Raw genomic sequence first — 17,958 nt, 5'->3', positions numbered from 1 at the left:
GTAACATTGATGATAGAGTGCCTCATAGTTCCACAATGATGCCCCTCTCACAGGAGTGGTAACATTGATGATAGAGTACCTCATAGTTCCACTATGGTGCCCCTCTCCCAGGAGTGGTAACATTGATGAAAGAGTGCCTCATAGTTCCACAATGATGCCCCTCTCACAGGAGTGGAAACATTGATGATAGAGTGCTTCATAGTTCCACAATGATGCCCCTCTCACTGGAGTGGTAACATTGATGATAGAGTGCCTCATAGTTCCACAATGATGACATTTCACAGGAGTGGTAACATTGATGATAGAGTACCTCATAGTTCCACAATGATGATCTTTCACAGGAGTGGTGACATTGATGATAGAGTACCTTATAGTTCCACTATGATGCCCCTTTCACAGGAGTGGTAACATTGATGATAGAGTGCCTCATAGTTCCGCTATGATGCCCCTTTCACAGGAGTGGTAACATTGATGATAGAGTGCCTCATAGTTCCACAATGATGCCCCTCTCACAGGAGTGGTAACATTGATGATAGAGTGCCTCATAGTTCCACAATGATGCCCCTCTCACAGGAGTGGTAACATTGATGATAGAGTGCCTCATAGTTCCACAATGATGCCCCTCTCACGGGAGTGGTAACATTGATGATAGAGTGCCTCATAGTTCCACAATGATGACCTTTCACAGGAGTGGTAACATTGATGATAGAGTGCCTCATAGTTCCACTATGATGCCCCTCTCACAGGAGTGGTAACATTGATGATAGAGTGCCTCATAGTTCCACAATGATGACCTTTCACAGGAGTGGTAACATTGATGATAGAGTGTCTCATAGTTCCACAATGATGCCCCTTTTACGGGAGTGGTGATATTGATGATAGAGTGCCTCATAGTTCCACAATGATGCCCCTCTCACAGGAGTGGTAACATTAATGATAGAATACATCATAGTTCCACTATGATGCCCCTTTCACAGGAGTGGTAACATTGATGATAGAGTGCCTCATAGTTCCACAATGATGCCCCTTTCACAGGAGTGGTGACATTGATGATACAGTACATCATAGTTCCACAATGATGACCTTTCACAGGAGTGGAAACATTGATGATAGAGTGTCTCATAGTTCCACTATGATGACCTTTCACAGGAGTGGTAACATTGATGATAGAGTGCCTCATAGTTCCACAATGATGCCCCTTTCTCAGGAGTGGTGTAATTGATGATACAGTACCTCATAGTTCCACAATGATGACCTTTCACAGGAGTGGTAACATTGATGATAGAGTACCTCATAGTTCCACAATGATGACCTTTCACAGGAGTGGTGACATTGATGATAGAGTGCCTCATAGTTCCACAATGATGACCTTTCACAGGAGTGGTAACATTGATGATAGAGTACCTCATAGTTCCACAATGATGCCCCTTTCACAGGAGTGGTAACATTGATGATAGAGTGCCTCATAGTTCCACAATGATGCCCCTTTCACAGGAGTGGTGACATTGATGATACAGTACCTCATAGTTCCACAATGATGCCCCTTTCACCGGAGTGGTAACATTGATGATAGAGTGCCTCATAGTTCCACAATGATGACCTTTCACAGGAGTGGTAACATTGATGATAGAGTGCCTCATAGTTCCACAATGATGCCCCTTTCACAGGAGTGGTGACATTGATGATACAGTACCTCATAGTTCCACAATGATGCCCCTTTCACCAGAGTGGTAACATTGATGATAGAGTACCTCATAGTTCCACAATGATGCCCCTCTCACAGAAGTGGTGACATTGATGATACAGTACCTCATAGTTCCACTATGATGACCTTTCACAGGAGTGGTAACATTGATGATAGAGTGCCTCATAGTTCCACAATGATGCCCCTTTCACAGGAGTGGTGACTATGATGATACAGTACCTCATAGTTCCACAAAGATGACCTTTCACAGGAGTGGAAACATTGATGATAGAGTACCTCATAGTTCCACTATGATGCCCCTCTCACAGGAGTGGTGACATTGATGATAGAGTGCCTCATAGTTCCACAATGATGCCCCTCTCACAGGAGTGGAAACATTGATGATAGAGTGCCTCATAGTTCCACTATGATGACCTTTCACAGGAGTGGAAACATTGATGATAGAGTACCTCACAGTTCCGCAATGATGCCCCTTTCACGGGAGTGGTGACATTGATGATAGAGTGCCTCATAGTTCCACAATGATGCCCCTCTCACAGGAGTGGTAACATTGATGATAGAGTGCCTCATAGTTCCACAATGATGACCTTTCACTGGAGTGGTAACATTGATTATAGAGTACCTCATAGTTCCACAATGATGCCCCTTTCACAGGAGTGGTAATATTGATGATAGAGTACCTCATAGTTCCACAATGATGACCTCTCAAAGGAGTGGTAACATTGATGATAGAGTGCCTCATAGTTCTACAAAGATGCCCCTCTCACAGGAGTGGTAACATTGATGATAGAGTGCCTCATAGTTCCACAATGATGCCTCTTTCACAGGAGTGGTAACATTGATGATAGAGTGCCTCATAGTTCCATAATGATGCCCCTTTCACAGGAGTGGTGACATTGATGACAGAGTGCCTCATAGTTCCACTATGATGCCCCTCTCACAGGAGTGGTAACATTGATGATAGAGTGCCTCATAGTTCCACTATGATGCCCCTCTCACAGGAGTGGTGACATTGATGATAGAGTGCCTCATAGTTCCACGATGATGACCTTTCACAGGAGTGGTAACATTGATGATATAGTGCCTCATAGTTCCACAATGATGCCCCTTTCACAGGAGTGGTAACATTGATGATAGAGTGCCTCATAGTTCCACAATGATGCCCCTTTCACAGGAGTGGTGACATTGATGATACAGTACCTCATAGTTCCACAATGATGCCCCTTTCACCGGAGTGGTAACATTGATGATAGAGTGCCTCATAGTTCCACAATGATGACCTTTCACAGGAGTGGTAACATTGATGATAGAGTGCCTCATAGTTCCACAATGATGCCCCTTTCACAGGAGTGGTGACATTGATGATACAGTACCTCATAGTTCCACAATGATGCCCCTTTCACCAGAGTGGTAACATTGATGATAGAGTACCTCATAGTTCCACAATGATGCCCCTCTCACAGGAGTGGTGACATTGATGATAGAGTGCTCTCATAGTTCCACAATGATGCCCCTTTCATAGGAGTGGTAACATTGATGATAGAGTGCCTCATAGTTCCACTATGATGACCTTTCACAGGAGTGGAAACATTGATGATAGAGTGCCTCATAGTTCCACTATGATGACCTTTCACAGGAGTGGTAACATTGATGATAGAGTGCCTCATAGTTCCACAATGATGCCCCTTTCATCGGAGTGGTAACATTGATGATAGAGTGCCTCATAGTTCCACAATGATGACCTTTCACAGGAGTGGTAACATTGATGACAGAGTGCCTCATTGTTCCACTATGATGCCCCTCTCACAGGAGTGGTAACATTTATGATAGAGTGCCTCATAGTTCCACTATGATGCCCCTCTCACAGGAGTGTTGACATTGATGATAGAGTACCTTATAGTTCCACTATGATGCCCCTTTCAAATGAGTGGTAACATTGATGATAGAGTGCCTCATAGTTCCACAATGATGCCCCTTTCACAGGAGTGGTGACTATGATGATACAGTACCTCATAGTTCCACAATGATGACTTTTCAGAGGAGTGGAAACATTGATGATAGAGTACCTCATAGTTCCGCAATGATGCCCCTTTCACGGGAGTGGTGACATTGATGATAGAGTGCCTCATAGTTCCACAATGATGCCCCTCTCACAGGAGTGGAAACATTGATGATAGAGTGCCTCATAGTTCCACTATGATGACCTTTCACAGGAGTGGAAACATTGATGATAGAGTGCCTCATAGTTCCACGATGATGCCCCTCTCACAGGAGTGGTAACATTGATGATAGAGTGCCTCATAGTTCCACAATGATGACCTTTCACTGGAGTGGTAACATTGATTATAGAGTACCTCATAGTTCCACAATGATGACCTCTCAAAGGAGTGGTAACATTGATGATAGAGTGCCTCATAGTTCTACAAAGATGCCCCTCTCACAGGAGTGGTAACATTGATGATATAGTGCCTCATAGTTCCACAATGATGCCCCTTTCACAGGAGTGGTAACATTGATGATAGAGTGCCTCATAGTTACACAATGATGCCCCTTTCACAGGAGTGGTGACATTGATGATAGAGTGCCTCATAGTTCCATAATGATGTCCCTTTCACAGGAGTGGTGACATTGATGATAGAGTGCCTCATAGTTCCATAATGATGTCCCTTTCACAGGAGTGGTGACATTGATGACAGAGTGCCTCATAGTTCCACTATGATGCCCCTCTCACAGGAGTGGTAACATTGATGATTGAGTGCCTCATAGTTCCACTATGATGCCCCTCTCACAGGAGTGGTGACATTGATGATAGAGTGCCTCATAGTTCCACAATGATGACCTTTCACAGGAGTGGTAACATTGATGATAGAGTGCCTCTTAGTTCCACAATGATGCCCCTTTCACAGGAGTGGTAACATTGATGATATAGTGCCTCATAGTTCCACAATGATGCCCCTTTCACAGGAGTGGTAACATTGATGATAGAGTGCCTCATAGTTACACAATGATGCCCCTTTCACAGGAGTGGTGACATTGATGATACAGTACCTCATAGTTCCACAATGATGACCTTTCACAGGAGTGGAAACATTGATGATAGAGTGCCTCATAGTTCCACTATGATGACCTTTCACGGGAGTGGTAACATTGATGATAGAGTGCCTCATAGTTCCACAATGATGCCCCTTTTACAGGAGTGGTAACATTGATGATAGAGTACCTCATAGTTCCACAATGATGCCCCTCTCACAGGAGTGGTGACATTGATGATAGAGTGCTCTCATAGTTCCACTATGATGTCCCTCTCACAGGAGTGGTAACATTGATGATAGAGTGCCTCATAGTTCCACAATGATGCCCCTCTCACAGGAGTGGTAACATTGATGATAGAGTACCTCATAGTTCCACAATGATGACCTCTCACAGGAGTGGTAACATTGATGATAGAGTGCCTCATAGTTCCACAATGATGCCCCTCTCACAGGAGTGGTAACATTGATGATAGAGTGCCTCATATTTCCACAATGATGCCCCTTTCACATGAGTGGTAACATTGATGACAGAGTGCCTCATAGTTCCACTATGATGCCCCTCTCACAGGAGTGGTAACATTGATGATAGAGTGCCTCATAGTTCCACTATGATGCCCCTCTCACTGGAGTGTTGACATTGATGATAGAGTACCTTATAGTTCCACTATGATGCCCCTTTCACAGGAGTGGTAACATTGATGATAGAGTGCCTCATAGTTCCACAATGATGCCCCTCTCACAGGAGTGGTAACATTGATGATAGAGTACCTCATAGTTCCACTATGGTGCCCCTCTCCCAGGAGTGGTAACATTGATGAAAGAGTGCCTCATAGTTCCACAATGATGCCCCTCTCACAGGAGTGGAAACATTGATGATAGAGTGCTTCATAGTTCCACAATGATGCCCCTCTCACTGGAGTGGTAACATTGATGATAGAGTGCCTCATAGTTCCACAATGATGACATTTCACAGGAGTGGTAACATTGATGATAGAGTACCTCATAGTTCCACAATGATGATCTTTCACAGGAGTGGTGACATTGATGATAGAGTACCTTATAGTTCCACTATGATGCCCCTTTCACAGGAGTGGTAACATTGATGATAGAGTGCCTCATAGTTCCGCTATGATGCCCCTTTCACAGGAGTGGTAACATTGATGATAGAGTGCCTCATAGTTCCACAATGATGCCCCTCTCACAGGAGTGGTAACATTGATGATAGAGTGCCTCATAGTTCCACAATGATGCCCCTCTCACAGGAGTGGTAACATTGATGATAGAGTGCCTCATAGTTCCACAATGATGCCCCTCTCACGGGAGTGGTAACATTGATGATAGAGTGCCTCATAGTTCCACAATGATGACCTTTCACAGGAGTGGTAACATTGATGATAGAGTGCCTCATAGTTCCACTATGATGCCCCTCTCACAGGAGTGGTAACATTGATGATAGAGTGCCTCATAGTTCCACAATGATGACCTTTCACAGGAGTGGTAACATTGATGATAGAGTGTCTCATAGTTCCACAATGATGCCCCTTTTACGGGAGTGGTGATATTGATGATAGAGTGCCTCATAGTTCCACAATGATGCCCCTCTCACAGGAGTGGTAACATTAATGATAGAATACATCATAGTTCCACTATGATGCCCCTTTCACAGGAGTGGTAACATTGATGATAGAGTGCCTCATAGTTCCACAATGATGCCCCTTTCACAGGAGTGGTGACATTGATGATACAGTACATCATAGTTCCACAATGATGACCTTTCACAGGAGTGGAAACATTGATGATAGAGTGTCTCATAGTTCCACTATGATGACCTTTCACAGGAGTGGTAACATTGATGATAGAGTGCCTCATAGTTCCACAATGATGCCCCTTTCTCAGGAGTGGTGTAATTGATGATACAGTACCTCATAGTTCCACAATGATGACCTTTCACAGGAGTGGTAACATTGATGATAGAGTACCTCATAGTTCCACAATGATGACCTTTCACAGGAGTGGTGACATTGATGATAGAGTGCCTCATAGTTCCACAATGATGACCTTTCACAGGAGTGGTAACATTGATGATAGAGTACCTCATAGTTCCACAATGATGCCCCTTTCACAGGAGTGGTAACATTGATGATAGAGTGCCTCATAGTTCCACAATGATGCCCCTTTCACAGGAGTGGTGACATTGATGATACAGTACCTCATAGTTCCACAATGATGCCCCTTTCACCGGAGTGGTAACATTGATGATAGAGTGCCTCATAGTTCCACAATGATGACCTTTCACAGGAGTGGTAACATTGATGATAGAGTGCCTCATAGTTCCACAATGATGCCCCTTTCACAGGAGTGGTGACATTGATGATACAGTACCTCATAGTTCCACAATGATGCCCCTTTCACCAGAGTGGTAACATTGATGATAGAGTACCTCATAGTTCCACAATGATGCCCCTCTCACAGGAGTGGTGACATTGATGATAGAGTGCTCTCATAGTTCCACAATGATGCCCCTTTCATAGGAGTGGTAACATTGATGATAGAGTGCCTCATAGTTCCACTATGATGACCTTTCACAGGAGTGGAAACATTGATGATAGAGTGCCTCATAGTTCCACTATGATGACCTTTCACAGGAGTGGTAACATTGATGATAGAGTGCCTCATAGTTCCACAATGATGCCCCTTTCATCGGAGTGGTAACATTGATGATAGAGTGCCTCATAGTTCCACAATGATGACCTTTCACAGGAGTGGTAACATTGATGACAGATTGCCTCATTGTTCCACTATGATGCCCCTCTCACAGGAGTGGTAACATTGATGATAGAGTGCCTCATAGTTCCACTATGATGCCCCTCTCACAGGAGTGTTGACATTGATGATAGAGTACCGTATAGTTCCACTATGATGCCCCTTTCAAAGGAGTGGTAACATTGATGATAGAGTGCCTCATAGTTCCACAATGATGCCCCTTTCACAGAAGTGGTGACTATGATGATACAGTACCTCATAGTTCCACAATGATGACCTTTCACAGGAGTGGAAACATTGATGATAGAGTACCTCATAGTTCCGCAATGATGCCCCTTTCACGGGAGTGGTGACATTGATGATAGAGTGCCTCATAGTTCCACAATGATGCCCCTCTCACAGGAGTGGAAACATTGATGATAGAGTGCCTCATAGTTCCACTATGATGACCTTTCACAGGAGTGGAAACATTGATGATAGAGTGCCTCATAGTTCCACGATGATGCCCCTCTCACAGGAGTGGTAACATTGATGATAGAGTGCCTCATAGTTCCACAATGATGACCTTTCACTGGAGTGGTAACATTGATTATAGAGTACCTCATAGTTCCACAATGATGACCTCTCAAAGGAGTGGTAACATTGATGATAGAGTGCCTCATAGTTCTACAAAGATGCCCCTCTCACAGGAGTGGTAACATTGATGATAGAGTGCCTCATAGTTCCACAATGATGCCTCTTTCACAGGAGTGGTGACATTGATGATAGAGTGCCTCATAGTTCCATAATGATGTCCCTTTCACAGGAGTGGTGACATTGATGATAGAGTGCCTCATAGTTCCATAATGATGTCCCTTTCACAGGAGTGGTGACATTGATGACAGAGTGCCTCATAGTTCCACTATGATGCCCCTCTCACAGGAGTGGTAACATTGATGATTGAGTGCCTCATAGTTCCACTATGATGCCCCTCTCACAGGAGTGGTGACATTGATGATAGAGTGCCTCATAGTTCCACAATGATGACCTTTCACAGGAGTGGTAACATTGATGATAGAGTGCCTCTTAGTTCCACAATGATGCCCCTTTCACAGGAGTGGTAACATTGATGATATAGTGCCTCATAGTTCCACAATGATGCCCCTTTCACAGGAGTGGTAACATTGATGATAGAGTGCCTCATAGTTACACAATGATGCCCCTTTCACAGGAGTGGTGACATTGATGATACAGTACCTCATAGTTCCACAATGATGACCTTTCACAGGAGTGGAAACATTGATGATAGAGTGCCTCATAGTTCCACTATGATGACCTTTCACGGGAGTGGTAACATTGATGATAGAGTGCCTCATAGTTCCACAATGATGCCCCTTTCACAGGAGTGGTAACATTGATGATAGAGTACCTCATAGTTCCACAATGATGCCCCTCTCACAGGAGTGGTGACATTGATGATAGAGTGCTCTCATAGTTCCACTATGATGCCCCTCTCACAGGAGTGGTAACATTGATGATAGAGTGCCTCATAGTTCCACAATGATGCCCCTCTCACAGGAGTGGTAACATTGATGATAGAGTACCTCATAGTTCCACAATGATGACCTCTCACAGGAGTGGTAACATTGATGATAGAGTGCCTCATAGTTCCACAATGATGCCCCTCTCACAGGAGTGGTAACATTGATGATAGAGTGCCTCATATTTCCACAATGATGCCCCTTTCACAGGAGTGGTAACATTGATGACAGAGTGCCTCATAGTTCCACTATGATGCCCCTCTCACAGGAGTGGTAACATTGATGATAGAGTGCCTCATAGTTCCACTATGATGCCCCTCTCACAGGAGTGTTGACATTGATGATAGAGTACCTTATAGTTCCACTATGATGCCCCTTTCACAGGAGTGGTAACATTGATGATAGAGTGCCTCATAGTTCCACAATGATGCCCCTCTCACAGGAGTGGTAACATTGATGATAGAGTACCTCATAGTTCCACTATGGTGCCCCTCTCCCAGGAGTGGTAAAATTGATGATAGAGTGCCTCATAGTTCCACAATGATGCCCCTCTCACAGGAGTGGAAACATTGATGATAGAGTGCCTCATAGTTCCACAATGATGCCCCTCTCACTGGAGTGGTAACATTGATGATAGAGTGCCTCATAGTTCCACAATGATGACATTTCACAGGAGTGGTAACATTGATGATAGAGTACCTCATAGTTCCACAATGATGACCTTTCACAGGAGTGGTAACATTGATGATAGAGTACCTTATAGTTCCACTATGATGCCCCTTTCACAGGAGTGGTAACATTGATGATAGAGTGCCTCGTAGTTCCACTATGATGCCCCTTTCACAGGAGTGGTAACATTGATGATAGAGTGCCTCATAGTTCCACAATGATGCCCCTCTCACAGGAGTGGTAACATTGATGATAGAGTGCCTCATAGTTCCACAATGATGCCCCTCTCACAGGAGTGGTAACATTGATGATAGAGTGCCTCATAGTTCCACAATGATGCCCCTCTCACGGGAGTGGTAACATTGATGATAGAGTGCCTCATAGTTCCACAATGATGACCTTTCACAGGAGTGGTAACATTGATGATAGAGTGCCTCATAGTTCCACTATGATGCCCCTCTCACAGGAGTGGTAACATTGATGATAGAGTGCCTCATAGTTCCACAATGATGACCTTTCACAGGAGTGGTAACATTGATGATAGAGTGTCTCATAGTTCCACAATGATGCCCCTTTTACGGGAGTGGTGATATTGATGATAGAGTGCCTCATAGTTCCACAATGATGCCCCTCTCACAGGAGTGGTAACATTAATGATAGAATACATCATAGTTCCACTATGATGCCCCTTTCACAGGAGTGGTAACATTGATGATAGAGTGCCTCATAGTTCCACAATGATGCCCCTTTCACAGGAGTGGTGACATTGATGATACAGTACATCATAGTTCCACAATGATGACCTTTCACAGGAGTGGAAACATTGATGATAGAGTGTCTCATAGTTCCACTATGATGACCTTTCACAGGAGTGGTAACATTGATGATAGAGTGCCTCATAGTTCCACAATGATGCACCTTTCTCAGGAGTGGTGTAATTGATGATACAGTACCTCATAGTTCCACAATGATGACCTTTCACAGGAGTGGTAACATTGATGATAGAGTACCTCATAGTTCCACAATGATGACCTTTCACAGGAGTGGTGACATTGATGATAGAGTGCCTCATAGTTCCACAATGATGACCTTTCACAGGAGTGGTAACATTGATGATAGAGTACCTCATAGTTCCACAATGATGCCCCTTTCTCAGGAGTGGTGTCATTGATGATACAATACCTTATAGTTCCACAATGATGACCTTTCACAGGAGTGGTAACATTGATGATAGAGTACCTCATAGTTCCGCAATGATGCCCCTTTCACGGGAGTGGTGACATTGATGATAGAGTGCCTCATAGTTCCACAATGATGCCCCTCTCACAGGAGTGGTAACATTGATGATAGAGTGCCTCATAGTTCCACAATGATGACCTTTCACAGGAGTGGTAACATTGATTATAGAGTACCTCATAGTTCCACAATGATGCCCCTTTCACAGGAGTGGTATCATTGATGATAGAGTACCTCATAGTTCCACAATGATGACCTCTCACAGGAGTGGTAACATTGATGATAGAGTGCCTCATAGTTCCACAATGATGCCCCTTTCACAGGAGTGGTAACATTGATGATAGAGTGCCTCATAGTTCCACTATGATGACCTTTCACAGGAGTGGTAACATTGATGATAGAGTACCTCATAGTTCCACAATGATGCCCCTCTCACAGGAGTGGTGACATTGATGATAGAGTGCCTCATAGTTCCACAATGATGCCCCTTTCACAGGAGTGGTGACATTGATGATACAGTACCTCATAGTTCCACAATGATGACCTTTCACAGTAGTGGAAACATTGATGATAGAGTGCCTCATAGTTCCACAATGATGACCTTTCACAGGAGTGGTAACATTGATGATAGAGTGCCTCATAGTTCCACAATGATGCCCCTTTCACAGGAGTGGTAACATTGATGATAGAGTGCCTCATAGTTCCACTATGATGACCTTTCACAGGAGTGGTAACATTGATGATAGAGTACCTCATAGTTCCACAATGATGCCCCTCTCACAGGAGTGGTGACATTGATGATAGAGTGCCTCATAGTTCCACAATGATGCCCCTTTCACAGGAGTGGTGACATTGATGATACAGTACCTCATAGTTCCACAATGATGACCTTTCACAGTAGTGGAAACATTGATGATAGAGTGCCTCATAGTTCCACTATGATGACCTTTCACAGGAGTGGAAACATTGATGATAGAGTACCTCATAGTTCAGCAATGATGCCCCTTTCACGGGAGTGGTGACATTGATGATAGAGTGCCTCATAGTTCCACAATGATGACCTTTCACAGGAGTGGTAACATTGATGAAAGAGTGCCTCATAGTTCCACAATGATGCCCCTTTCACAGAAGTGGTAACATTGATGATACAGTACCTCATAGTTCCACAATGATGACCTTTCACAGGAGTGGAAACATTGATGATAGAGTGCCTCATAGTTCCACAATGATGCCCCTTTCACAGGAGTGGTGACTATGATGATACAGTACCTCATAGTTCCACAATGATGACCTTTCACAGGAGTGGAAACATTGATGATAGAGTACCTCATAGTTCCGCAATGATGCCCCTTTCACGGGAGTGGTGACATTGATGATAGAGTGCCTCATAGTTCCACAATGATGCCCCTCTCACAGGAGTGGAAACATTGATGATAGAGTGCCTCATAGTTCCACTATGATGACCTTTCACAGGAGTGGAAACATTGATGATAGAGTACCTCATAGTTCCGCAATGATGCCCCTTTCACGGGAGTGGTGACATTGATGATAGAGTGCCTCATAGTTCCACAATGATGCCCCTCTCACAGGAGTGGTAACATTGATGATAGAGTGCCTCATAGTTCCACAATGATGCCCCTTTCACAGGAGTGGTAATTTTGATGATAGAGTACCTCATAGTTCCACAATGATGACCTCTCAAAGGAGTGGTAACATTGATGATAGAGTGCCTCATAGTTCTACAAAGATGCCCCTCTCACAGGAGTGGTAACATTGATGATAGAGTGCCTCATAGTTCCACAATGATGCCTCTTTCACAGGAGTGGTGACATTGATGATAGAGTGCCTCATTGTTCCATAATGATGCCCCTTTCACAGGAGTGGTGACATTGATGACAGAGTGCCTCATAGTTCCACTATGATGCCCCTCTCACAGGAGTGGTAACATTGATGATAGAGTGCCTCATAGTTCCACTATGATGCCCCTCTCACAGGAGTGGTGACATTGATGATAGAGTGCCTCATAGTTCCACAATGATGACCTTTCACAGGAGTGGTAACATTGATGATATAGTGCCTCATAGTTCCACAATGATGCCCCTTTCACAGGAGTGGTAACATTGATGATAGAGTGCCCCATAGTTCCACAATGATGCCCCTTTCACAGGAGTGGTGACATTGATGATACAGTACCTCATAGTTCCACAATGATGCCCCTTTCACCGGAGTGGTAACATTGATGATAGAGTGCCTCATAGTTCCACAATGATGACCTTTCACAGGAGTGGTAACATTGATGATAGAGTGCCTCATAGTTCCACAATGATGCCCCTTTCACAGGAGTGGTGACATTGATGATACAGTACCTCATAGTTCCACAATGATGCCCCTTTCACCGGAGTGGTAACATTGATGATAGAGTACCTCATAGTTCCACAATGATGCCCCTCTCACAGGAGTGGTGACATTGATGATAGAGTGCTCTCATAGTTCCACAATGATGCCCCTTTCACAGGAGTGGTAACAATGATGATAGAGTGCCTCATAGTTCCACTATGATGACCTTTCACAGGAGTGGAAACATTGATGATAGAGTGCCTCATAGTTCCAATATGATGACCTTTCACAGGAGTGGTAACATTGATGATAGAGTGCCTCATAGTTCCACAATGATGCCCCTTTCACCGGAGTGGTAACATTGATGATAGAATGCCTCATAGTTCCACAATGATGACCTTTCACAGGAGTGGTAACATTGATGATAGAGTACCTCATAGTTCCACAATGATGCCCCTCTCACAGGAGTGGTGACATTGATGATAGAGTGCTCTCATAGTTCCACTATGATGCCCCTCTCACAGGAGTGGTAACATTGATGATAGAGTACCTCATAGTTCCACAATGATGCCCCTCTCACAGGTGTGGTAACATTGATGATAGAGTACCTCATGGTTCCACAATGATGACCTCTCACAGGAGTGGTAACATTGATGATAGAGTGCCTCATAGTTCCACAATGATGCCCCTCTCACAGGAGTGGTAACATTGATGATAGAGTGCCTCATATTTCCACAATGATGCCCCTTTCACAGGAGTGGTAACATTGATGACAGAGTGCCTCATAGTTCCACTATGATGCCCCTCTCACAGGAGTGGTAACATTGATGATAGAGTGCCTCATAGTTCCACAATGATGACCTTTCACAGGAGTGGTAACATTGATGATAGAGAGCCTCATAGTTCCACAATGATGCCCCTTTCACAGGAGTGGTGACATTGATGATACAGTACCTCATAGTTCCACAATGATGACCTTTCACAGGAGTGGAAACATTGATGATAGAGTGCCTCATAGTTCCACTATGATGACCTTTCACAGGAGTGGTAACATTGATGATAGAGTACCTCATGGTTCCACAATGATGACCTCTCACAGGAGTGGTAACATTGATGATAGAGTGCCTCATAGTTCCACAATGATGCCCCTCTCACAGGAGTGGTAACATTGATGATAGAGTGCCTCATATTTCCACAATGATGCCCCTTTCACAGGAGTGGTAACATTGATGACAGAGTGCCTCATAGTTCCACTATGATGCCCCTCTCACAGGAGTGGTAACATTGATGATAGAGTGCCTCATAGTTCCACTATGATGCCCCTCTCACAGGAGTGTTGACATTGATGATAGAGTACCTTATAGTTCCACTATGATGCCCCTTTCACAGGAGTGGTAACATTGATGATAGAGTGCCTCATAGTTCCACAATGATGCCCCTTTCACAGGAGTGGTGACTATGATGATACAGTACCTCATAGTTCCACAATGATGACCTTTCACAGGAGTGGAAACATTGATGATAGAGTACCTCATAGTTCCGCAATGATGCCCCTTTCACGGGAGTGGTGACATTGATGATAGAGTGCCTCATAGTTCCACAATGATGCCCCTCTCACAGGAGTGGAAACATTGATGATAGAGTGCCTCATAGTTCCACTATGATGACCTTTCACAGGAGTGGAAACATTGATGATAGAGTGCCTCATAGTTCCACAATGATGACCTTTCACTGGAGTGGTAACATTGATTATAGAGTACCTCATAGTTCCACAATGATGCCCCTTTCACAGGAGTGGTAAAATTGATGATAGAGTGCCTCATAGTTCCACAATGATGACCTTTCACTGGAGTGGTAACATTGATTATAGAGTACCTCATAGTTCCACAATGATGCCCCTTTCACAGGAGTGGTAAAATTGATGATAGAGTACCTCATAGTTCCACAATGATGACCTCTCAAAGGAGTGTTAACATTGATGATAGAGTGCCTCATAGTTCTACAAAGATGCCCCTCTCACAGGAGTGGTAACATTGATGATAGAGTGCCTCATAGTTCCACAATGATGCCCCTTTCACGGGAGTGGTGACATTGATGATAGAGTGCCTCATAGTTTCACAATGATGCCCCTCTCACAGGAGTGGTAACATTGATGATAGAGTGCCTCATAGTTCCACAATGATGACCTTTCACTGGAGTGGTAACATTGATTATAGAGTACCTCATAGTTCCACAATGATGCCCCTTTCACAGGAGTGGTAAAATTGATGATAGAGTACCTCATAGTTCCACAATGATGACCTCTCACAGGAGTGGTAACATTGATGATAGAGTGCCTCATAGTTCCACAATGATGCCTCTTTCACAGGAGTGGTGACATTGATGATAGAGTGCCTCATAGTTCCATAATGATGTCCCCTTCACAGGAGTGGTGACATTGATGACAGAGTGCCTCATAGTTCCACTATGATGCCCCTCTCACAGGAGTGGTGACATTGATGATAGAGTGCCTCATAGTTCCACAATGATGACCTTTCACAGGAGTGGTAACATTGATGATAGAGAGCCTCATAGTTCCACAATGATGCCCCTTTCACAGGAGTGGTGACATTGATGATACAGTACCTCATAGTTCCACAATGATGACCTTTCACAGGAGTGGAAACATTGATGATAGAGTGCCTCATAGTTCCACTATGATGACCTTTCACAGGAGTGGTAACATTGATGATAGAGTGCCTCATAGTTCCACAATGATGCCCCTTTCACAGGAGTGGTAACATTGATGATAGAGTGCCTCATAGTTCCACAATGATGCCCCTTTCACAGGAGTGGTGACTATGATGATACAGTACCTCATAGTTCCACAATGATGACCTTTCACAGGAGTGGAAACATTGATGATAGAGTACCTCATAGTTCCGCAATGATGCCCCTTTCACGGGAGTGGTGACATTGATGATAGAGTGAAATGGCCAAGAAAATCTTCAGCAACCATAGCCCTCAATGTATTACATTAGCTGCCTATAACCAAAAGGGTCCTCCACAAAGTATTGACAATCACCTTTCGCGCTGTACATAATTCAGGCCCCATGTACCTAAGAAAAAAATTTGTCAAATACTGTCCAAATCGCACACTACGGTCTTCAAATGCTAATCTTTTGACCATTCCAAGTTTCAGACTCAAAACCCGCGGGGGTAAATCCCTAGCGGTATTGGGTGCCAAAGCATGGAATGCGCTCCGCCCTCCATTAAGAGCTCTGGACAAGGAATCTGATTTCCGTAAACAACTGAAAACCTGGATTTACAACCTTCCAGACTCAATGGCCAGAGCACTGGTATGACTCCGGTTTCGGTCTCCTTAAGCAGTAAGGCAACCTATTTCATCTGATTGACCCTTTATTGGCGGCGAGATGCTCCCTGGAGCGATTGCTAGCGCTGTATAAATGGATCTTACATTTACATTTACATTTACAGAGTGCCTCATAGTTCCACAATGATGCCCCTCTCACAGGAGTGGTAACATTGATGATAGAGTGCCTCATAGTTCCACAATGATGATCTTTCACAGGAGTGGTAACATTGATGATAGAGTGCCTCATAGTTCCACAATGATGCCCCTTTCACAGGAGTGGTAAGATTGATGATAGAGTGCCTCATAGTTCCACAATGATGCCCCTTTCTCAGGAGTGGTGTCATTGATGATACAGTACCTCATAGTTCCACAATGATGACCTTTCACAGGAGTGGTAACAATGATGATAGAGTACCTCATAGTTCCGCAATGATGCCCCTTTCACGGGAGTGGTGACATTGATGATAGAGTGCCTCATAGTTCCACAATGATGCCCCTCTCACAGGAGTGGTAACATTGATGATAGAGTGCCTCATAGTTCCACAATGATGACCTTTCACAGGAGTGGTAACATTGATTATAGAGTACCTCATAGTTCCACAATGATGCCCCTTTCACAGGAGTGGTAACATTGATGATAGAGTACCTCATAGTTCCACAATGATGACCTCTCACAATAGTGGTAACATTGATGATAGAGTGCCTCATAGTTCCACAATGATGGCCTTTCACAGGAGTGGTACCATTGATGATAGAGTGCCTCATAGTTCCACAATGATGCCCCTTTCACAGGAGTGGTAACATTGATGATAGAGTGCCTCATAGTTCCACTATGATGACCTTTCACAGGAGTGGTAACATTAATGATAGAGTACCTCATAGTTCCACAATGATGCCCCTCTCACAGGAGTGGTGACATTGATGATAGAGTGCCTCATAGTTCCACAATGATGCCCCTTTCACAGGAGTGGTGACATTGATGATACAGTACCTCATAGTTCCACAATGATGACCTTTCACAGTAGTGGAAACATTGATGATAGAGTGCCTCATAGTTCCACTATGATGACCTTTCACAGGAGTGGAAACATTGATGATAGAGTACCTCATAGTTCCGCAATGATGCCCCTTTCACGGGAGTGGTGACATTGATGATAGAGTGCCTCATAGTTCCACAATGATGACCTTTCACAGGAGTGGTAACATTGATTATAGAGTACCTCATAGTTCCACAATGATGCCCCTTTCACAGGAGTGGTAACATTGATGATAGAGTGCCTCATAGTTCCACAATGATGCCCCTTTCACAGGAGTGGTAATATTGATGATAGAGTACCTCAT

This window comes from Lissotriton vulgaris, chromosome 1_1 (genome assembly GCF_964263255.1).
Source record: "Lissotriton vulgaris chromosome 1_1, aLisVul1.2, whole genome shotgun sequence".
Taxonomy (NCBI): Eukaryota; Metazoa; Chordata; class Amphibia; order Caudata; family Salamandridae; genus Lissotriton; species Lissotriton vulgaris.
This window is presented reverse-complemented; position numbering follows the sequence as displayed.